The sequence below is a fragment of the Anabrus simplex genome, chromosome 5 (genome assembly GCF_040414725.1).
Source record: "Anabrus simplex isolate iqAnaSimp1 chromosome 5, ASM4041472v1, whole genome shotgun sequence".
Lineage (NCBI taxonomy): Eukaryota > Metazoa > Arthropoda > Insecta > Orthoptera > Tettigoniidae > Anabrus > Anabrus simplex.
Genome location: NC_090269.1, coordinates 325,362,778 through 325,386,990, shown reverse-complemented (window position 1 = coordinate 325,386,990; position 24,213 = coordinate 325,362,778). Strand labels below are relative to the sequence as shown.

At 38.4% G+C, this 24,213-nt stretch overlaps 1 protein-coding gene across 1 annotated transcript in view; it reads left to right on the top strand.

Annotated features, from left to right (window-relative positions):
- Positions 1-24,213, top strand: part of Sin3A (SIN3 transcription regulator family member A) — a 528,152-nt gene that overhangs the window by 462,504 nt on the left and 41,435 nt on the right. The window lies entirely within an intron of this gene.

Below are 24,213 nucleotides of genomic sequence, written 5' to 3'. Positions count from 1 at the left end.
CACTCGGTTTGTGTATTTCACCAGTTCTGCAGTTCTATCAGTATCAATATAATAATAATAATAATAATAATAATAATAATCGTATGGCCTCAGCTACCGTGTGCAGACATTTCAATTTGACGCCATCTGGCTGCCTGCTCGTCAATTTCGACGTTCCGTTTTACTCTAGGTCCGCTAGATGGCAGAGTAAACCGGATCTCTCTTGGGCGTCTATGGCTGAGATTTAATTAATTTTGTCGGGTAAATACCAAATGTATCACCAGAGATCTTTTACATGCCGACATCGTACGACATGGAGTGTCGAATGGACTTTCTTCCGCCCTTCAAAAATCCGACTACCTCTGCCGGGTTTGAACCCGCTATCTTGGGATTCGGAGGCCGACACTCTACCACGGATCCACAGAGGCAGCTAGTATCAATATTCTGCCTGCTCATATTGTACTCTCTGATACACCTCATTTATAGTCATTTTCATTGCAGACTAGTATTACAATGGAGCAGACGTTCTCAAAGATTTCATACTTATCAGTTTTTAGTCAGTTTGCTCATAACGACAGATGCCTTTTCAGTTGCCCGTAACTTGGGAAACACATGCTACATGATGGCCTTCCATTGAAGGAAATAACTGGGTGAGTTGACCGTGCAATTAGGGCCACGTAGGTGTGAGCTTGCATCTGGGAGATAGTGGGTTCGAACCCCACTGTCGGCAGCCCTGAAGATGGTTTTCCGTGGTTTCTCATTTTCACACCAGACAAGTGCTGGGGCTGAACCTTAAGGCCATGGCCGCTTCCTTCCCACTCCTAAACCTTTCAGTTGGTTCATTGAAAGACTATAGTGCCCAGGTTTCAACACTAAAGCAGCACTGGTAACTTCTTGTTTGAGTTTGAAATAAAAAATCATGGTAGCATACAACATCTTTACATTTTACAAACCTATGTATGGCAGTGCTGATTCTGGCTTGGATTACTACTGGATCCCACTAACATGTTGCTAGAACCCTACGAACTTGAAATGTGACACAATTTTTGTCAGTGTTTCTGTCCTGGGTGATAATAACGTTGATTCTTTGCTTGCCCATTGTCATGAATTTTGTTTTATGTTTGTTTTTAAGGTGAAACTCTTTTTTTGCTTTGTTGATACTGTTCAAATAGAATTGAAGGTGTCCTGTATAGTCTGATAGGACCATGATTTCATCAGCATGTGTTATAATATATATTGACTTCATGTTGATCTTTATTTTTTTATCATCAACTTCGTCATTGATGGTTTGAAAAAATGCTTCAGAGCAGAAGTTAAAAAAAGGATTTCACAAGATACATTCTCACCTTTGTATATCATAATTTCTTCAGTAACGTGATTTCAAATTTTAATGCGTTAATCTAACTCTAGTACACCTTGATGTGTCACAGCTGACATATGTAAGTGTACCATAAAAGGTATTGAATGCCTTTACTCGAATCAGTGAAGCAAGTGAAGGTATAATTATTTTTTTTCCACTGTTGAAATCATCTCTTTTTTCTGAACGAATAGTTCCTGCAGCAGAGCTCAAAACTCTTCACGTTTGTGGCATGTCAACCCGCCCATCCCTGGCCAGCAGCAGTATCCGGCAAGAGAGGTGCGTTGCCTCATATGGACAAGCTGTCTCGCCGCTTGTAAAACTAAAATAAAATTCCATACAGCGCTAGGAGAAATGTTTCATTTTTGGGACTTCTCCACTCAACGCCTAGAACTTCACAGGGAAGTTCGCCTTTTACCACAGTTTAACATTCAGTGGATGGTTGCTGGCAGTAATATCAGCCAATATAATTTCATAGAAATAGTACTTACTACTTTCACAAATATTAAAAGAATGCCTATAAACAGTAGAATTTCTTCTTGAAGCTGCTCTTTCATCATAATTCTTGTTCCTAATTTTCTTTTCCACTGGTTTACATAATGGGGTGTCTGTACCATGTGGTTAATCCCAATTAATTAGTGGTCATCAGTCCTGTTACGGACTTACTCTATCATTATGCAGTAGAACCCCGTTTATCCGAAATAAAGGGGGCGGAGTTGGTTGATGCGTTTTTTCGGATGACGCATGGTAAATATTTTCGGACGTTAAATGTCGAAATAAAAATGCATAAATTTGGTTTGTTTTTTTCTTTTTCCAATGCTTACAACAACACGTTTTTGTTTAGTTGACATTATTCAATGAGCATGCTCTTGCCATTGTACTTTTAACACAACTGATTACTGTATACTGTACCTTGCTACTTTATTTCAACAAAACCCAGTCCAGATGCCCGGGACAGCGTTCGTAGGATAAGAATAAAATAAGATACAGTGCCGTTATGAGCAGGTAGTTCATGTTGAAATGCAGTTAGAAAAGCATTGGAACTACAGTATAGAACTGCATGACCAGTGGAATGACCTTGGCTGAAAGAAAAATATTAATGGAGAAGTGTCGCTGGACGTCCCTGGTTTCGTAACATAAGCTGCAGCATAGTCCGAGCAGTAAAAAAGATGAATCTCCCGCAACTGTTTTATGCTACACGTGCATTCTGGCATAAGTCAGGATATAAAAATAGGGTTTGTCCAGTAGCTCTCATCACATACAGCAAGAGAATTACTAATATCAACGTCTAAGAACGATAGGGTAAAAACAAAATATTAAAACACAATTTTGCCAGAGCATTTTGGTTAAGCGGGGTTCTACTGTATTATCATCATGTACATTATCACCCCAAACCCCATGGCACTACAGCCCTTGAAGGGCCTTGGCCTACCAAGCGACCGCCGCTCAGCCCGAAGGCCTGCAGATTACGAGGTGTCGTGTGGTCAACACGGCGAATCCTCTCGGCCGTTATTCTTGGCTTTATAGACCGGGGCCGCTATCTCACCATCATATAGCTCCTCAATTCTAATCGCGTAGGCTGAGTGGACCTCGAACCAGCCCTCAGGTCCAGGTAAAAATCCCTGACCTGGCCAGGAATCGAACCCGGGGCCTCCGGGTAAGAGGCAGGCACGCTGCCCCTACACCACGGGGCCGGCACATGTACATTATCACCAGTGTCTTAAAATCATAAATTAATCCACTGACAGCTCACTCATTACTCCAAAGGGGATATTATAATGAGGAGAAGAACGTTGACACAGCTACAATATCGATAAAGTGCTACAAATAGATATCCATAGTCCAGGGGACCAAGACATGTCAACTGTAAAGAATATTAGTCTGCTTTCTGTCTGACCTGTGAACTGTCGTGTTAAAAAAAAGTGCCAAGACTTAACTGCTTGCAGCGTGTTCTCATTTGTATGCAGAGGAGCTGAAAAGGTAAAGACACAGAGTGCCCAGAAATTGTTTGTTTCGCCTCAAAAGTACATAGAACTTGTCTGTGCACAATTAAAAGAAGAAGTGGCAGAAAAAAATTACTTTCATACACTGTAAAGATTGTAAACGATGAAATTATGATAACTAGGGAAAATTAGATTTCTTGCATAAAACACAGAGAAATTTCAAGATGATGATTTTATGAAGGAAATGTGTTTACTTGGATGATACCAGTGATACTGATACTGATTATAAGGATAGTATTCATGGCGAGGAAGAAGAGCACACACCTTTAGCTGTGTCCCTGCAGTAGGTTATTATACTCCTCTTTAGTCACCTTTCCTTACAGGGGAGGAAGGGTAAATGATAAGTCATGCCCCTGTGGTTTGCATTCCATATAGAACTGGAGGTTGCCTGGTTATGATCAACAGCCGTTTATAAGCCCAAAAGTAAATTTAAGAATAAAAGTTTTATTATAATATAAGACTAGCTGATGAACCAGTGCTTTGCTACAGAATTCTACTCAGTATACAGAATTCTAGGTTAGGTAGTGTACACGTTGTCAGCAAGATTGTATTAAATTGCATAGCTCTTAACGTTACCCTAGAAACGCGATGGGGAAGTCACCAAACGTCTTTTCTCATATAAAGACTAGGTTAGGGAATTTTCATTGTAATGGTAGGCCTGCTTGCCTACCATCACTCACAATCAGGCACACACTCCCTACCTGCCTGTTTTATCCTCAGAAAGAATGTCTTAGTGGTTTTCCCAACTGAAATGAACGTAGGTCATTACAATGACGTCGGTAGGAATGGCACGGTTAAGAACAATGCTTTCATATTATGAAATACTTGAGCAAATGAAAAATCACACATTTTCTTACTTTTAACAAACAGTACTACGCTGCCGATCTAACAGTCCAGAGTTCCAGAGCTGGAATGACCAAGCCACAGACAGCCGTAATCCGTGAACACTCTGTCTTTTTTGGGGTGGGATGGGGAGGGGTTCGAATAGTGGAGAGGCCCAGGGCAAAACTATTTCCTTTTACTAATATGTTTCCTAGGAGTACGCAATGAATCGGAAAATCTCAATTCACTACACTGGCGGCGAAAAAAAAAAAACCCTCTTCACTGCCAATTTGGCTACTACTAAGTTAGCCTCTGCCTTAGATTATACTCCTCTTTAGTCACCTTTCCCTACAGGGGAGGAAGGGTAAATGATAAGTCATGCCCCTGTGGTTTGTATTCCATATAGAACTGGGGGTTGCCTGGTTACGATCAATGGCCGTTTAAAACTACAAGTTCCCTACCCTCCTTAATTACTTGCTATATTAGACTGAATATAAGATGGTCACAAATTATACAAAGGTATTTACAAGAAAAATTCAGTAATGAATTTACGGTAATTATAAGCCCAAAAGTAAATTTAAGAATTTCTTCAAAACAGCGCGTCAGAGTAGGGATCAAACATCTGGAATACTGTGATGAACTAGTGTGTTACGTATCAGCAGTATCAGGAAATGTATGAACCAGAGGAATGGCATGCTAAAGAAGAAAGTTTTCTAACTCCCCAGCCATTTTTTGCCAATATTCAGTCAGGCTGTTATACTCGGTATGCAGCAGTAATCCCATCTATTGGAGTTGAGTGGCAGCATAAGAGACAAAGAACGTCGCAACAAACAGTGGTCAATGTAACTTTATTGTTGATCAATGTTATGCGCTTTTGATATTGTAGGCATTCACATTTAATTTTCTTCCGACTCTGAAATACCACTCTTATCATAGTCTGTACGGTAAAACTAAATAAAACATAAATGATCGGAAATTGTGTTCTCTATAACTTTTCTTCTTGCTTTCGAATTTGGCCAACTGTGGACCGCGTGAAACTTAATGCTTTCTGGCCAGTCTTCTTTTCTCTTCCCAGAACTTCTTCATTCGTTCACTCCTTTATTTTTCTCTGCTCCTCAGGTATTACAAATTTGGGCCTGTTCTTCCGCTGCTCTTCATAAAATTTGTGGTTATCTACTCGAGTTCTGAACTTCTTTCTGTTGAGGATCAATTCTTGTGTTATTTTAATTTCTTCTGCATCCTTCTTAACCTCCTCCACCCATTTCGTTGTTCTCCTCAATCCAATTATATATTTAAATATCGTTTTAGTCAGGCGGTTGCCGTTCATTCTGACGAGATGTCCGTAAAATTTCAGTCTTCGTTTTCGCATTGTGTCCGTGATCTTTTCGGAATACTTGTAGAGATCCTCATTTCTCCTTTTCCTCCACGTACCATCCGTCGTTTTCTGAGGTCCAAGAATTTTCCTTAGAATTTATCTTTCCTTCTTCTCAATTTCTTTAAGTTCCCCTTCTTTATTTAATATAAGGCATCCTGAACCGTACAGCCCCTCTCGTTTTATAACTTTTATAACTTTTGTTGTGTAGTACTTTTCAATAGGACCAATACCCAATAACATAGGTACATAATTTTTAGGCACCTTCCCCTAAACTGCAATTTCATCCAGGGTGAATAAAATTGTTTATAGCTGAGATTGTAGTTTCTTATTCCCCTACTCTATATACCGATTTTCATTGAATTCTGTTTGCCCATTTTCTCTTGGCTCGGTGTTTATATGTACTTCGCAACAAAAATACAAATTCATGAATATCTGTGTTATCATAGCCGGTACAGTAAACATGTATAAGACATAAATGATTGGAAATTTAATTCTTTGTAACAGAGTTATGTAGTATTTATCGATAGGACCACTAATATAAATATTTGAGTCGTCTATTTGAAAAACCGGCCATCTCCCAAAAAAATTGAAATCCACTTTTTGTGCTAAATGTGTTCTCTGTCCACTTTTACACAAGGTAGTAAACTATTAGCTGCAAGCTCGGCCTCCAACCAGCTTATTTACTTCATCAAAAAATTGAGTTAGTTGCGAACACGGCCATCCACGTATGGTTATGAGTTGCAATACCGGCCATCTCCTCTAACACTAGAGAGCAGAGGAATCGCAGCAATTGTGTGGGAAAGAACAGCTTTTTGATGGTGACTATTGTAGGTGTTATAGTTCTGTTGTAAGGAAATTTGTGGTTTTTATCATAGAACTGTGCAGCTTTTATAATTATATTGGGAAAAATGGACACTAAGGTTGATGAAGTGACACCTGAAAGGGCTAGAAAGAGGCAATGAAATAGCATCAGCGCTTTATCATAAGCTAAATACTACTGATATGTCCAATGTTCCATTTTATAAGGTGTTTTGCTGATGGATGTGGGGGCCAGAACAAAAATTCTCTTATGATATCAATGTTCTCCTTTTGGTTTGTCACAAAGGCACCTAAAAGCATTAAGGAAATTGAGTTAATTTTCCCTGTGACAGGCCATTCATTTTTACCATCCAATAGAGTTTTTGGGCTCATTAAAAAACAAACAAAGAAAACAGCGACTTTAATAAAACCTGAGGAATTTCATAATGTTCTTTCTCATTATGGCAAATTATTTCATCTAGGAAAAGATGACAATGTTCCCGACCTTGACTCGAAAACAGAATGTACTTCTATTTTCAAGCCTACAGGGAAATGACACTTCAAATTTTCTGCTGCAAAAAGGGTTATTTTAACCAAATCTACTGGAGGCAATTCAGTGTTAAATCAAGGTGAACCCAACTACAGAATAGACATTGGAACAAAATTAGGCGTTTGTAAGAAAGGCAAAAATGTTTTGATGATGAATCCAAAAGTTATACATACTGATAAAATAGTAAAGAATTTAAAGGCAAAAGATGTTGAATCTCTATTGACTAAACATTTTGGGACTCGGTGGAGAAATGTTGAAGTGCTTAAGTTTTACAAAGGACTCATTGATAACAATAACCTTCCACAAAACAACCCAGAAGATGAGTGAGCACAGTGTAGAGAATGGCATTAATGTTTAATTTAATGTTTAATGTTTTTTAACAGTTAATTTTTGAAAATTTAATTCTGGTTCATTTTGTGTAAATACATTGGGTTTTTTGATTTTTTTAAGTTAACTTTTAAATAAAGCATTTTTTTTTTTACATTTTCATTCCTTCTGTTTCTTTAGTTTGGTGCAACCCGGCCATCTCCAAATTTGAACTTTAAATATTTCAAATAATTATATGCATAAAACATTGGTATTCTGTAACATTCATTACACTGCTATTTATAAGTGATATAGCAGATACAAATAATTCTAAATCTCTCTATTTAGATTTTATACGTTTTTTCCGGTCTCCTGAAAAATTTAACCATTTGGAGACGGCCGGTTTTGCAAATAGACGACTCATTTGAGAATTAAGTTTTAGGCCTTTTGCTAAATTACCATTTCACTCAGCCTGAATAAAATGATTTATAGCCTAGATTGTAGTGGTTCGTTCCCCGTCTTTACGTACTGGTTTTCATTAAATTCTCTTCATCCATTTTCACGTGATGCGTGTACATACATACAGACAGAAATTACTGAAAAGTAATAAGTGCATTTCCTTGTTACTGTGGACATGACTGATACAGAAATACCATTCTTTTCAAATTCTAAGCAATGTACAGAAAAACTCTTTATTTTATATATATATATATATATATGATATGGACTTTCCTCATTTTTATTATGTAACCTCGTTTGGCAATGTTTAGTGATGAAAAGCATGCAAATACTCCAACACTGTGCTCTGGTGCTGGGGCTGATATGGAAGAAATGGTGAAAGTATTTTAAATATCACGGTGTCTGCAGGGGAGCAAGGAGTTGAACATAAAAGTTTGAGTGCATGAAGAAAGTGAATATTTAAAACAACAGAGATTAAGTTCTATGATTACCAATAAACTGCATTCACAAGACAACACTATGCTATTATTTGTCTGTGATGTGACCAAGAGTGAGAGTACAGGTACACGGATATGCTTAGAGCCAGTGCTGGTACCCAGACTGAATATTATTAATGCGCATGAGCAGAAAACTCTTTATCATGCAGGCGCTGGCCGTTGCATGCAGTACAGCACTGACCCAGGGTTGAAGTGACCCGAATACAAAACACTGCTTCTCTTATCCGTGTCTTTCTGCATTGTCGTGTTCACACCTTCTTGGTGTAGGCTACTGTGCTCTCATGTAGGTTATGTAAGTTAGTTACATAAGATCGTGGATAGATATAAAACCATGCCTTCATGATGAGCATGTCTTCTACTGTGCTTTGATGTATTAGATATATCATGAAATTACAGAAAAGTCCGTTAGCTCTAGCAACATTGCCTTGGCATCGTGTCAGAGTTTTTCACGAAGATACGAGTTTTGCATAGCTATTAGTGACCCTATTTATTTGTAGTACAGTGGAACCTCGATTATCCGTTCCCGGAATATGCGTTCAAATTACGTGGTCCGCGAGCATCGTAATTAAATCACGTTGTAAAAGTCCCGCATTATCCGTTCCTCGAAGAAACACTTTCCCGGATCAACCGTCCAGAAATTCCAGTCCCATCAATGTTAAATCCTCGATCAATCGTTTTTTAATAAACTGTATCTCACGAAAGGACGGCTATGGCATATTTATGGATCTTGGCGTTAACGCCCAGTCACTGCGATAATTAAAGCAAGTACTGTACCGGTACTGGAAAAGCGATTGGCAGTGAACTTGCATAAGAGACCATCTTAGCATCGCATTCGGGTGGTATTGTTTAGAGAATCTCGGAAAATCATAAAGCAGAGGGTGCCCACAACAATTGCAAGGAGACACGGCGCATTTCGACAGCTCTGCTTGAAGACGGAACGAGTTTCGTCATATGTTCGCACTTATAAAACGTCCATATTATGTCGAGGGTTAGATGTTTATATTTTTACATTTTTTCGATCATACTGCCGAAGAGGTTTTCGGCACTTTGCTGAGGGCACTGCAGAGTAACTGGGCTTTCAGACAGGAATCGAAACTGCTCCTTAACACAAATTCAGTACCTTTTCATATTATCGTACATGATATTATGTTAGCGAGACCAAAACAGATGTTGCACCCTACATTTAAAAAAAAAAAGCCATGGGAGGTCTTGGGATTGCCTATTACTGTTTAGGTCCTGATGTAAGACTGGGAATGTTACGTTTTCGTGTTAAAATACCAAAAACTGCAGTCGTTTTATTTGCGCACGTTACATTTTAAATGGTTGGTATTATCATTTCAAACTCGTACTGACACGTGCAGCGAGTGCGCTTTCCAGATGACCTCAAGGTCACGAATAACCGTAATTTCTGAAGTTTTTACATTTCTTTTATCTTTCCAATTTGATTGGATTTGTGACGCGCAGAATTGAATATAGTGCATTTGAGAACTTTTAAGAATCGATACTTACATTCGAAAACATGTTTTCGAGTTCAACATAACCTTTAAAAGTCGACGTAGGCCTAATTTGCGCGGTACGAGATTTCCAGAAACTGACTACGGACAGTATACCGGAGACCAAATTACAATGAAAGATTAAGGAATGAACGGATTTCGCCATCATTTTGGGTGCTTTTGTATCTAATGTGCTTTATTTTATTAGATGAGAGAATTAAAAACTACTTGTGGTCGATTGTCGTTTGGCTTGGCGTTATTAGATTTTTCGAAGTTTGGCTAGCCTAATCAAAGTTGCTGAACTGAAAGAAGTTTTCACGGGAAACTGACGAAGATTCCCCTCTAAAATTGAATATAACGTACCGAGATTTTGAACTCGCGTACCGGTAATTAATGCGGTTTCGCGGTCTAACATGCCCGCCTCTCATCCAGAGGGCCAGGGTTCGATTGCGATCAGGTCAGGCAATTATACCTGGATATAAGTCTGGTTCCAGGTCCACTCAGCCTACGTGAATACCTTTAATTGTGGAGCTATCTAATGGTGAGATGGCGACCCCGATCTACAGAGCCAGGAATATTTGCCGAGAGGATTCGTCGCACTGACCATGCGCACATCGTAATCTGCAGGCCTTCGGGCTGAGCAGCGGTCGCTTGGCAGGCAAAGTCCCACTGGGGCTGTAGTTTGGTTTAGTTTAGGATTTTTTGTAAGATTATAATTATACATAGGGTATTTAATTTTTGTGATGTTTAGCCAAATTGTTGATGGTTTTCATTCATTCCCGGATTTTCCGTTTTCCCGTGTTGGACGTTTTATTTTCATGGTCCCTCGAAAAACGGAGAATCGAGGTTTCACTGTAATATAATGAGAGCTTGAGAATTGATCTGGAGTGAATCTGGAGCATGAGTTTTATTTATTTTGAATATTTGGTGAAAAAAATTAAATAAGCAATGATAATAAAAGTGCATAAATTTAAACCAAATCAAATGCATAGGTATTCATGCCCTATAGAGAAAAAAATTCAGGCAGAAATATACTGTTTAATTTTTGCACCTGAAGTCTGTGGGCCACAATTTTGCTAGTGGTTTGACATCACACTGACACATCGGAGGTTTTTGCCTACGCAAGGTATAGGGCTAGGATTGGGAAGGAGCGGCCAAGGCCGTAATTAAGGCATAGCCCCCAACATTTGTCTGGTGTAAAAATGGAAAACTACAGGTAACCTCCTTCAGGGCTGCCGATTGTGGGATTCGAACCCACCATCTTTCGAATGCAAGATCACAGCTACGTGACCCTAACTGCATGGCCAATTCACTCGTTTTGGGCTATTGTGTTTCAGCATGTGAGCATCATCAGATTAACACAGTCACGCCCTGTTGATTGTGCCGTTTGTGGTCAAATGCATTACTGAAGATGTTTGAATGCGCTATTCTGATGAATTTCTTAAAAAAAAAAGCCAAGGTAGGCAGGTGTTATAAAATGAAAGTGATTATAGTTTATGAACTTCAGTTTATGGATCTTGATTGACCTTTATTCAACTCATATAAAGAACACTTTGAAAGTAGAAAAAAACATGTCACCAGTATTTTGCTCATTCTTAGTGTTTATGATTTCTTCTTCTGCTTCTTCTAATTTGAAGTTTAAAGTTCTTTTGTCCTTGACGTTGTTGTGGTAAAATGATGAAATGTTTGTCCTATATTTGGTTTAACTGTCCTGTATCAATTTTAGGTATTTGCTGTATTGTAGCTGAAGATCTTATAACAAGACAAAACATGTCCTGAATCAGCGTATGTATATAATGTTAGACCTATGTATATATAGGGCAAAATAAAATAGAAAGGTGGAAACTCTCTCAATCAAATTTGAAAGTGATTACATGAAAATGATAAAATTGTGGCAATAGACAGCTGGTGATTGATTGAAGCAGCTGATATTCTGGTATGATCATTGGAGCCATGAGCTAAATAGTTGGCACAATCTGCCCGTGGGAATTGTGCAATATTAGTATGACATCACATATACAGTTGTGAACACCATATCATTTATTTATACAACCCCTAATTCAGTTTCCCGAACCTTTAACTTGCGTGTCATGTCTAGTGTTTTTATTCCTATAACTTCGTTACTTATTGGATGATCCCAGGTGAGTTTCTCGTGCATGAATCTAGTAAAAAGCCTATCATTAGCAATCAATTTTCTTTTCTTCGATCGCTTGAATGGTTCTCTCTGTATTGGCATTCTTAGACTATGACTAAGGTTGTTTTTTAAACGGAACATTGGTCCATTAAATAACACAAGCAGTACACACAGAGTGGTGTGAAATATGACTGCATAGGCACTAAAGAAGTTATGGCGTAATATCAAAATACAAAGCCGTCCTGAAAGTCACAACGTTGACATGGATTGTGGCCCATAATCTTCTGGTAAAGGACACTTACTTTTAGTGGCTACATTTACATTGAATAATATAGTGTAAAAGTATCGGTCAATCACCAATTATGAACCAGCTGCCTTTGATGCTTTGCAGCAGAAACATAATTCTGTCATGACTTTTGAAAACATTTAACACATAACTGCATTACTTAACATACGAAGGGTAAAAGGAAAAAAGAGATCAAAGTCTACCAAAAGAGAAAAGGAGATATTACTACCAGTAGGTAACAATTATGGTAGTCTATCATGTTAAATATGACTAAGGGCCGGTTCTACCATCTGCTGGTAAAGTGGCTGGCAGCTGCCCGGGAGGTAAACTACCTGGGGGTGTAAATCAGCTGGTACTTTGCCTTGCGTGCAACCACCTCCGTGCAAGCGCTGGGTAGCTACCCGGAGCTAGATACCGATATACGAAGTTGGTTAGACTGATTTCCAGCGACTTCTCGCTTTCGAGTGTGGTGCTGCCTATCGTCAGATGTATGAAGCTCATTTCGACTGTCTTATTTTCCTGTGCTTGCATCTGTTGATTATCATCAAAAAGCCTAAAAAGGGGAGTCCTACGAGTATGGTCAACGATTTATGTCAAGCTTTCGTGATTTTAATCTATGAGCTTCAAAATCAATACCTAATTGGGATTAAAATCTCGATATTATATTTTCTTACATCAGTTATAACCTGTCATGTAAGGCAGCGTTTTTGGAAATAATTCTCGTTGTAGATTGGTCAAGTCGCTCGCTCCGTAATAGAAGATACGCAGGTTTTCATCGTCTAATTTACATTTTAAAAAATTATTTTCGTTCCCTGCCGTTTTTCTTAACTCTTTTTCACGCCCTTCCATATACGTATATACACCCACATTTCCTTACGGACTTATTGCCTTTGAGCATTCTATCTGTGAATTGATTAAGTATGTCCACGATGCTCTATTTGCAACTAGCTCTGTGACCTCATTTATTTCCACATGCTTCCATTTATTGATAATGCATTCCATTCTAATGTTTAACTTTATGAAGATAAAATTGGAAGATACTGTAAATGTAAAGCACTAATCGGGGTAAATATCCATTCACCCAGGAAGAGGAATGCGGGAATGGAATAGTTTCCAATTTCTTCAAAATCCTTTACAAGAAGACTATGTAAACAACCGATAGGGAATCTGCTACCTGGGTGACAGTCCTTTATGCTATATTAATCGTAACATCCCTTTCTATAACTAGCACACATATAAAGCATTTTCCTAGTAAGCATAATATTGTGATTAAACATTTCAATAAAATATATTATTAACAAAAGAACGTATGTAAAGAGGCATACAGATTAATACACGCTAATAATGAAAATAAAAAAGGTTCGTCATAATGAAGATTCGAACCTGCAAATCTAGTATTATGAACTGAGCGCGTTAGCCATTACGCTATGAGTAAGCTTGAGGAAACTGGGGTACATAGGACAAAATTATACCTGGTGTCTGAAAACTAAATAAGTAGAAAATTAAATCCCATTTCAAATTATTTCCCAATAGGTTTTGATTTTATATCCTTTTAGAGTTTCTTTGCAAAAGCTTGACGTATAAAATGTGTTCCCTACGCTATCAATGCGAGAGGCTGGTGTGACCGTTGCTACTCAAAGGAAGCATTTATGTTCAAAATCCTGCAATATAATATCGATCACTGTTATAGTATAATGTTTTTTTTTTTTTTTCAGTATACTAAGCTAATTTAAGTTGTATGTCACCAGAAATACAGCTAATAATGTTCAGCTCTCAAAACTTGCCCGGCAGGTAAAGTCTTATCGAGCCCTCAAAGTTGCCGATAAATTACGCGCCGGGTAACGGCGATTTATGCTGCCGATAGCGCTAATTGGGAGTGGTCGAACGGAAACATCCTTTTACGCGGAGGGCAAATTACGCGCTACTTTACCAGTAGGTGGTAGAACCGGCCCTAAGCATAAACGATTAGTGTCTGAGAAAAACACGGTTGAAATTTGAGTATTGTATGAAAGAATGATCGGAGTCTGACTGGAACCACAAAAGATCGATAAAAGACCGTACTAGAGCTCGTGCACATGCTGTGTGTTAACAGCTGCTGTTTCCCGCCGAGTTCCGTATCTTTCTGTATTGTTTGTCCACTGTGACCATGCTGGCATCTTGTAATTTTTGCTGTATGGTTTAGTGCTTGTTGCTTCAAGTGTATTAAAATGAATGCAGATACATGTAATGATGATGAGGTACATGTCAGAGGTGAATTGCCTACTAAAAAATATATATGTATATATATATATATCCGTATTGTGTGAATGAATCGAAGAGAGTGTATTTACCAGAAGAACTGAATGAAATGTATTGAGAGAAATATCGTTTGGGTACCTGTGTACTGATACATGTAGTGTATGTGACGAACATAAAAGCAAATGAAAAGAGATCTGAGGCTGAGAAATTGAAACTATCATCACATATTGCTGAGGAAATGGAACAGCTGCTAGAGTAAGAGAAGGCCCTTTTGATGAATATGAAGCTGCACAAATTGAGAGCCAATACTTTTTATCGGAGGAAAAATGCGAGCCAGAGAGGAAACACGAAAGTCAGAAGAATGTGAGGCAATTGCAATGGATTTTGGAGCAAACCTTCCTCTTTCTAATTTAAGTACCAGTTAGGCCTAGCGTTCTCAATAATTGTCATTTCATACATTTTATTGCTAAGTAATATTTTGCAATACTCGGGGAACATAATTCCTTGAAGTGTCGTTAGTTTTGAATTACAAGAAAGAAACAAACCATTATTATTAGTAAAATGTAAAGAAACAAAAGGCACTTTTATAGTAATTAGTGTTCATTTTTGTTAACTAAGCATTTTCTGTTGATGAATGATGAAAACAGTATACCTACAATACAAACGGTTCTATTTTAATCACGGAATAATAACAACAATAAATTTGTGTATATGATTCCAGGAGAAAACAATCAGGGTCCATTGCAGGATATTTTTACACTTAAACTTTTCTTTGTCTTTCTGCCCTTGTCATACGTTACACTCCAAAAGATGGACCTTTTTTGCAGCCCGTACATTATTGCTTAAAACTTGCACTTAAAATTTATACCGTACACCCCCCCCACCTCCTCCTTCAATTAACTGCAGTAACTAATACACTCTCCTTTCCACATAATCTTCCATGACCACAACTGAATGCATTAATACAATTACTTCAACCCAAGCAACAATAAATCCCAAACCCACAAATTGAGAAAAATCATCAGAGCTTGAGAAATTTTCATTTGTTCAAGATCTTGAGCTTAGCAATGTTACATGTGGTGACTCCTGTTGTAATAAGTCTGTACATTTGGTGATTGATACAAATGTACCAGTACATACATGGGAACATTCTGCAAGTGTAGACCTTCATGAAAATGAGTCTCTTTAAATGCGCATATAAGATGAATGCGGTTTTTATTGTTTTATGGTGGTGGTGGGTTTTTTTTCTCTCCTCTACAATTTCTTTTCTATGCCTGGCCAATGCATGTGGGATTTTTGAAATGAAATATCTTGCCCCTGTGGTTCAGATTCCACGCTAAACTGGAAGACTCGTGGTTATAATCTTGATATAAAGTCGCTTAAAACTACAAGCTTGCCGCCTGTTTTGCTCTTTTCTATTTTTTTTTTTTATCACATTCAACATTTCCTTTATATTATTAATTAGATTTCCTTCGCTGATTCTCCTAGTACCTGGTTTTTACTCTCTTTTCTCCCTGTTCCATTCCTGTATTTTTTCAGCTGTGCATCACTGCTATGTGATTGCCACCTTAAGTTCCTCAAGCATGACTAACATCCATCAGCTCATTAGATTTTAGCACTTCCGTTAGTGTATTGTCAAACAAGATGTTAATTCTCCGTGTAAGAAGTTACGAAGATATCATTTATTGTGTTCATTCACTTGCAACTGGCAGAGTGCTTAAGAAATTCTCCTCGCTTTTAAGGAAGGGAAATTTGTTCTTTTAATTATATCCTTCTAATTTGTAATTAAGTTACCAATTGTAATACACTAAAAACTGTCCTTATCTTAGGTAGTTAAGTTGATAATTTCCTTAGGTTGATATAAACTTTGCTGAGATCTTTACAGTTGAGGTAGAGGAAAGTATAAACTGTTAAGTTCACCTTGGCATTTCCTTATTTATTTAAGAAGTACCTGATTGAATTTCTTCATTCATTCATATGGTTATGTTTTTGTTCATTGTGCTGTATGATATATACTGGATATTATGTCATCATGGAAGTATTTATAAGCAAGAAATGAGGGTACATAAATATGCTTGATTTCTGTTATCCAGCCATTGTTTAGTTTATGTTGCATCTGGGAGATAGTGGGTTCGAGCCCCACTGTCAACAGCTCTGAAGATGGTTTTCCATGGTTTCCCATTTTCACACCAGGCAAATGCTGTACCTTAACTAAGGCCTCGGCTGCTTCCTTCCCACTCCTAAGCCTTTCCTATCCCATTGTCACCATAAGACCTATCTGTGTTGGTGCGACATAAAACAAATTATAAAAATGGTTTGGCTTAAGTTAAAAAATATATATCATACTGAATTATATTGGTAAATAATGAAGATCGATCATCCTAGAATAAGGTATATGTTCATATGTTTGTTTGTAGGTACTATATAGAGGTTGTGTAACTAGTGTCCAAAAGTTAAGCGTAAGTTACGAGTAAGCAGGGCAACAGGAAATGGACCACAAATCGCACAACATATGCACCTACCAACCTTATGTGTTCGCTCTTCGTAGGAAAGGAGTGTTCCCTTCTCTGACTAGTGGCGTAAACACAAGGTAAACTCAGCCATTGCCTGCGCCCCATATTCCCTCAGTCGTGTTTGCTTCGTTATAGTGTGCGCAGTGTAGCCTCGTGGTGAACGTGACAACATGATAGCACAGACACGCCTTTTGGACCCCGTTTTTCAGGGTAGAATACTCGGCCGCCTGGAGGCAGGCCAGACACAGACTGAAGTCGCCGTATCCTTGAATGTGCCACCAAGTGTCATTTCCAGGCTTTGGAGACGATTTCGAGACACAGGGGATGTTAGTCATTGGCCAGTACCAGGTCTTAACCGCCCGACGAAATCGGAGTGCATCTGCAAAACAATTGTCGGTGGAGCTTGCAGCCGTCTCAGAGGTCGCCATTTCCCAGGAAGCTGTGTACCAGAGGCTCAGAACAGCAGGGCTGTTTGCCCAACACAGAGACGGGCCCGTTTACTGTGCAGCCGTCAACATCGAAACTGGACCATGGATGAATGGAGGCATGTGCTCTTCACCAGATGAATCCCGCTTCAGTTTGCAGAATGATTCCTGCCGCACATTAATCTGGAGAGAACCGGGTAGCCGATACAACCACAGGAACATCATGGAACGGAACCACTCTGGTGCTGGTGGCATCATGGTGTGGGGCGGCATCATGTTGAATGGCCGTACGTACCTGCACATCTTCGTGGGTGGTCCGAGGAACACTGTTAACGCTCGGAGATACAGGGATGAGGTACTGAGACCACATGTTCAACTCTTTAAAGGTGCGGTTGGTCCAGACTACTTCTCAATGAACGATAATGCCTGACCGTACCGCGCTGCTTTGGTGGATGAATTTCTGGCTTGGGAAGACATTCATCGCATGGACTGGCCAGCCAGATCTGTGGATCTGAATCCTATAGAACATGCCTGGGATGCATTGGGGAGGCAAATTGCATCCCGTCAGCCTCCATCAATGCCCCTCCAAGACCTTCGCATTGCCCTTTTGGAGGAATGGGATTAACTGCCACAAGAGCTTTTGACAATCTGATAGAGAGCATGCCACGTCTCTGCGAAGCATGTGTGGCCATTTGGGGTAACCATACGCCCTATTAACAGCATATTTTGTTGTAGAAGACATTGCCAAGTTTTGTTAGTTGTTGTCAAATGTGTATCTTAACTATCAGAACCTTTCTGACACTGTGTTTTTGGACAAGTTGTGTAACATATGGTGCGTGATTCAGCTTCCGTTTGTTCAGCAATCCGTCTGTCATTCCTATCATGCGGTATGACCTCGTTTAGTGATTATGCTTAACTTTTGTACACTAGTGTGTATGATCTTTCTCTTTCCTTCTAGGATGACCGTAATAGTAAAGCAGATAATCAAATCAAATTGCAAGAAAATTAATGCTATTCTGTGGTTACTATTAGTGATTGTTTGCCTGTATACAGTTATTTAGTTCAAATTGTCCTTGTGTTAGTAATGTGTTTTTTTCCAGTCCCACATTGCTGTAAAGGAATGATGGCTGGGTGGACTCTATATTTTTAGGGTGGAGGTAAGAAACATGAGAGTAGCAAGAAAGATTACCGATTGAAATAGATTGAAACATTGGCATGAATGTACTCCAAATAGATAAAGAATTAAGGTTCAAATTGGTCAAAGCTATGCACATGTACTGCCTTCTGTGGCAGAGTATATAAACTAGCCTAGGTCAATCTGTGGAGCTAGAGACTCTTGCAAAATAGAAGAGAATGTAATAGAGATGTGAAAGATTTTATTGTATGTATGTTGGGTATTCAGAGTTAAGGCTGGTTTGATATTCCTCAGCTTTGCCAGAAACTATTATATGCGGCCTAGGCATCACTAAAGAGGCCTACTAGGAAAATGAGATGCGTGGTAGTTTCCTGTTGCTTTCCTCACCAAGCCAGAATTTGTTATTGCATATCAGTCTGCCAAAACCACTGAAATGCATGCACCAACCTTCCCTATGAGCGATATTTTCACACCATTCATAACAGGGATTGGCTGCATAAGGAATGGTACTACTAGCATCGCTCATACCTCGGTCACTTTCATGTTGTCAAAGCCAAGTATGAGACTGAGACAGGTCAATGAAAGTAACAAATTGCTCTAGCCCGTACCAGAAGACATAGCACACTGTAAACACTACATCTTGCCAGCAAGGGCTCGGGAGGTTATTAAGACTAAATGTTTAATCATTTGAAGGTAGGTGTTGAAATATTTTTGGGAATGGAGAGTATTTGGTTAATTCACTGAGGCTTTCATATTGTAGCCAAGGTGTATGTCCGTACAAAGCAGAATTCCAGCTTTCTGAATCTCTTCCCGCTCCAAATATATTTCATGTCTACTATTTGGATTGTTCTCATCCTCCTCCCTTCACCTTGTCTTGTATCTGAAAGTCAAGATACGTAAAAGTTTATTTGGCTCTCTGCACCTTGCTCCATATGGTTGATAAACGTTTCCTTCTGCGTTCATTCTGTTTATTTCATCTGCTATACATGCAAGTTTTTCTTGTGCACAAAAATCTCACCACCACCAACCACCTGCTCCCATATCCTCATTCCGTAGATTTGTTAGCTTCATGTGCAGAGTTTGTAACATTGAAATGTGGAATGTACTGTGACCTCGGTGTCATTTCATGGTTTTACTATGAAGCTTTCGGTCTTGTCATTCCTGCCATACTTGTGCATTCTGTTCTTTTTCTATTTTCAGTACTTATTTTGAAGGGATTAAGTGGATTGGAGAATAACTATGGCTATTGTGACACCAACATCACACACACCTTAGGAGTTCCAAAATCATTGTCGGAAAGCTACTTCCACAGTTATGCACTGCAAAGGCAGAAAAGTAATGGCCAAAGTGAATTATGAGATTTTCATTAAATATAAAATTTCAAACACAATAACATACCTGTAAAAATGAACTATTATAAGGAGAATAATGTTTTGCTCTACAAGAGCATCCACAGATTCTATCAAAAATCACTTTTAACCATGCGTGTATACATACAAAATTGTTTCCAATGCGTGAACTTGTCAGTGATTGTCAATTGGTGATATGAGCAAGTGAGGTAAATTATGAATGTTTAAATCTGTTATTGGCACTTCGTAACATTGAGAAAGTTTTCTGCACTTAAATCCGTTCTATGTCTGTTATTTCTAGTGACAACTGCTGGATTGATTCCAGGTCTCTTGATATGGTTATGGCTAGCCAACATACAGTAGTTGTCTGTGAGGCTTTGTGTAGAAGGTGGAAGTCTAAACGAAGTGAGGAGGAAAGATTATGTAGATGTACTATATTTCTTCTGATGTTCATTGGAATGCATGCATGACATGATAATGACTTTAAAAGACATAAATAAGCTGTAAAGATTTACAGAGTACTTTGTATGAATTTTTTTAGTGATAAAATAATATCCATGAGTTTTGTGGATAAGGATGATGTTGAAAAAGAAAATAACTTGCATAAACATCCGTTGTGGCAGGCTGGACCTAAATTCATAGAATTTTAGTGTAGATCAGTATAACCTAACCCACATTCCAGACATACCTCTAGCGGGATTCATTAAGAGCTGATGGAAAATGGTGTAGTTTTTACCAAAATTTGAATTTATTTAGTAGCACGAATCCCACTGGAGATTACTCTGATGCTCAGTACATTTTGAATGTGAGTTAGATTATACAGTACTTACCTGGTCTACAGCACCCTGCCACTTGGAACATTATGTAGGTTATTATTTTATCATTAAAAATTCTTTATCGCATGTTCTTTCTTCTGAGGTTATTATCATGCATTCATTCCAATACACATCTGGACAGGCGCGCACGCGCGCGCACACACACACACACACACAAACTCTCTCTTTACACACATCTATTCGATTTTTAAAAAACATATTTGCACACTATTTTTCACCAGTTTTTAATGAATCCCACTGGATGTTACTCCGATGCAAAGTACGTCTGGAATGTACTTATTTATACTAAATACTATAATTTTGGGCAGCAGTCACACATAGGACCAGTAAGTAGATTATTATTTCACCACTAAAAATTAAGTCAAACAAGGTACTCCTCCATTCTTTAATGCACATTTATTTCTTCCAAAGTCATTATGCTTTAATTCCATTACAGATCAGGGCAAATACATTACGGCCACGTAGCCCTTCCCCTCAAACCCCTACAGACAAGTACGTTGGCTAGCCACAACCGAAGCAAAAGACCTGGAATCAGTTCAGCAGCCATTGCTAGAATTATGTATATTTAATCCTCAGCCCTAAGCCAGGTTGGATCCTCAACAGCTCCGCCATCAGCTGTCTTAGATGACCTAGGCATCACTGAAGAGACATACTAGGGAAATGAGGAGTGAGGTAGTTTCCCGTTGCTTTCCTCATCAAGCCAGAAGTTGCTGTTACATATCAGACTGCCAAGCCCATTGAAATGCATGCAGTAACTGACCCTATGAGTAACATTTTCACACCATTCATAGCAGGGACTGGCTGCATAAGGAATGCCATTACTAACATCGCTCATACCTCAGGCACTTTCATATTGTCAAAGCCTGAGTCAGATCAATGAAAGTAACAAAATTGCTCTAGCCTGTACCAGAATACATAGTGCACTGTAAACGCTAGATCCCGCCAGAATGGACATAAAACTTATATAAGAAAACTTTCTCAGAGTTACGAAGTGTCAATAACGGGCTTACACAAATATTTGTTATTAAATGTTGTTGGCTTTACGTCCCACTAACTACTTTTATTGTTTTTGGAGACACCGAGGTGCTGGAATTTTGCCCCACAGGAATTCTTTTACATGCCAGTAAATCTACCGACATGGTGCTGAGGTATTTGAGCACCTTCAGATACCACCGGATTGCGCCAGGATCGACCCTGCCTAGTTGGACTCAAAGGCAGCGCCCCAACCCTCTGAGCCACTCAGCCTGGCTCCAAAACTTTTACTTGGAGGGGGGTGCTTCAAAAGGGTCGTAAAGAATAAAGTTTGATGTATCTTTCTTACAGTTGGTTTGACACAAAAATAGCTCATGGTGAATTTTTTTCCTATGTCTTTGTCAGATACAGTGAACAATAAGGTAAATACCAGTGGCAGTCATGTGAAAGTCCCAGAACTGGTAACTACCTCTATAGACTAAAGAGAGTCGCTGTGGAGATCGTTCAGCAACATTTTAAAGGCTTTGTACACCTTTACAAAGGAAAAAATGAAATGTATCCTCCTAGTTCAATACATAACATAATTCCATCATTAGATGGAATAATAAAATTCAAACATGTTTTGACTCGTTTGAGCCATCTTCATTGAAATTAGGGGGGGTTAAAGTAATTTACATTATACAAGCTAAAAAGTGCTAAAAACATAATGAAGGAATAAATGAAAAACGAAAGAGACAGGATGGAAATAAAAACAATACAGTATATAAATATTTGGGGGGAAATAGGTTAATACAAAACTTAATTGAATCTAGAAAATGAGTTGTTAAACCTAAGAAGAAAATAATTGAAAACAAATGATACAGATAGAAACAAACAATAAGTGTTTATAGTGAGGTTGTGGACCTCTTAGTCTTTATTTTTTTTTTTTTTTTCAGTTTGATAACAATTACAAAACAGGATGAAATCACTGTGTTGAACATTCAGGCTGACAGCTTGTCTTTGTAGAAACACCATCACCACGAATGGCTGGGAGGGGAGCGATAAAGCTTGGGAAACCAACTTTGGGAGGAGACAACGTGCCAGGTACACATGTCAGTATTGTTAAAGTATTAACCCGATACTTGGCTTTCTTCTTTCTTTTTGTCTGCTCGTTGCTCAGAAATGAATGTTTCTTCTGGATCGGTCGTGACCGTAGTAACAAGGAAGTGCGCTTTTTAATTTTCCATTATCTGTGTATTTACACACATCACAAGAAAATGGCTGAAGGTATTTATTGAAAATTGGTATGTAAAGTTAGGGAAATACGGCACTACTATGTAGGCTATAAATAATTTTGACGCCGAGCGAAATGGTGGTTTAGAGGGAGGCCTAAAATGTGATTCTCAAAAACATATGTTATTAGTGGTCCTAACAATAAATACTACATAACTGAAATGATATAAAATTAAATTTCCGATAATTTGTCATATATGTTTACCTTGCCAGCTATGATAACAGAGATATTAGTAAATTTCGATTTTTGTTTCCCAGTCCATATCAGCACCAAGCCACGAGAAAATATATGAACAGAATGTAATGAAAATCGGTATGTTAAGTTGGGAAATAAGGCACTACAGTCTCGGCTATAAATAATTTAATTCACGCTGAATGAAATGGTAGTTTTGGGGGAAGGTGCTTAAAATAAGAAAAGTTGTTGAGAATACAATTTTTTTATCATTTGTCAGTTTTATCTTACTGAATATAATAGAATTCATGAATTTAGACTTTTGTTGTTTAGCCCTTATCAGCGCCGAGCATTGCTGTTAAATCGTGTTAACTGGCAATGGTTTTTGTCATTAATGTCTTAAGGTGTAAAACTGCGTGGTCATCAGTCCATGTTGATGAGGAAAATTGTCATGTTGATTATAAAAATAGAAAAATCCCAAAGGAATCACCGGTTTTAAAAATTAGAGAAGAGGGAGTCGTCAAAGAAAGGACAACAATTCCCTTCACATTGGATTCCCAAATGTTACAGTGTCAAAAGCTCATAAAATTGAACAATAACAACGTTACGTTGACTATTGTTTGTTGTGGTGTTGTTCTCTTCTGCTGCCACTCATCTTCGATAGATGGGATTACTGCTGCCTGCCGGTATATTGGCGGGAAATAGCTGAGGAATCAAGATAACTTACTTTCTTTTTTAGTAAGCTATTCCGCTGGTTCATAAATTTTCTAATAACTACTGATATGAAGCATAGTATTTCATCATAGTATTCCTGCTATTCGATCCCTTCTGCGAAGGGCCGATTGGATTGCACACTTAAAGGAATACGGCAGAGGAGTATTCACGGCTGTCTGCGGCCTGGTCATTCGATCCCTGGAACATGCTACCGTTAGAGCGGCAGCGTAGCACTGTTGGTTAAAATTGAGAAATTTTATTTGATCGGGTATTTCGTATGATAATGTTGCTTTTAACTGTGACATTCCAGTGGTTAATATTGTATTCTGTCAAGAATATTAACACCATTGTAATGACATACTGTGTGTCAAGTTCAGTATATTATTTGTCTGTGTCTCTTACATCATCAGTGTAAAATGGATGGATGGATAGATTTTATGAAACCTGATATTACAGTTTCAAAAAAAAAATGCAGTAAGATTTTAGCTGTAAGTTTTCCAAAACTCCAAAACTTTTACCAGGAGGGGT